Raw genomic sequence first — 825 nt, forward strand, 5'->3', positions numbered from 1 at the left:
TGCCTGCTTGTGGGACACTTCTCCTTCTACTAGGTTGCCTCATCCAGGTGCCTAGTCTTATTGCAACTTGATATGCCATGCTTGGTTGATATCCCTGAGGGGCCTGCCCTGTTCTGAAGGGAAATGGAGGAGAAAAAAAAAAAAACAAATCCTGGGAGATAGGAAGTGAGGGGGGAGGGAAGGAACTGGGAGGGGAGGGGAAACTGTGGTCGGGTTGTTAATAGATGAGCAAAGAGTTTAAAAAATAATAATAAAAAGTGTTGTTACCACAGTGAATGAACAACAACAGCCATACGGAACTGTCATAGGCGAGTCAGAAGGGGTGCAATGCTCAAAGAGCTCAGGGGTGCTCGCTTCGGCAGCACATATACTAAAATTGGAACGATACAGAGAAGATTAGCATGGCCCCCTGCGCAAGGATGACGCGCAAATTCGTGAAGCGTTCCATATTTTTGATGCCCCTTGGTCTTGCAAACTTTATATGCCCCATACAGGGGAACGCCAGGGCCAAGAAGGGGGAGTGGGTGGGCAGGGGAGCAGGGTGGGGGGTGAGTATGGGGGACATTCCGGATAGCATTTGAAATGTAAATGAAGAAAATATCTAATAAAATAATTTAAAAAAAAAAAAGAAAGAAAGAAAACCGACCTGAAAAAAAGAAAAAAAAAAAAAAAAGAAAGAAAAAGCTCAGGGGACAGGCATTTCATATAAATGAGTGAGACAATGCCATCTGGTCATGCTAAATGGCTCACACTGGGACCAAGTCTAACACTGTCCAGCTTTAATTACTTTTTTCAGTGGACTTAGAGGACACACCACATGGCTCT

General features: G+C 44.5%; 1 non-coding gene across 1 annotated transcript; it reads left to right on the forward strand.

The window, feature by feature from the left end:
- Nucleotides 1-346: 346 nt before the first annotated feature.
- On the forward strand, nt 347-454 carry LOC115064977. Its single transcript, XR_003844778.1, has one exon. It is a non-coding gene; the product is annotated as a U6 spliceosomal RNA (small nuclear RNA).
- Nucleotides 455-825: the final 371 nt, after the last annotated feature.

This window comes from Mus pahari, chromosome 10 (genome assembly GCF_900095145.1).
Source record: "Mus pahari chromosome 10, PAHARI_EIJ_v1.1, whole genome shotgun sequence".
NCBI lineage: Eukaryota > Metazoa > Chordata > Mammalia > Rodentia > Muridae > Mus > Mus pahari.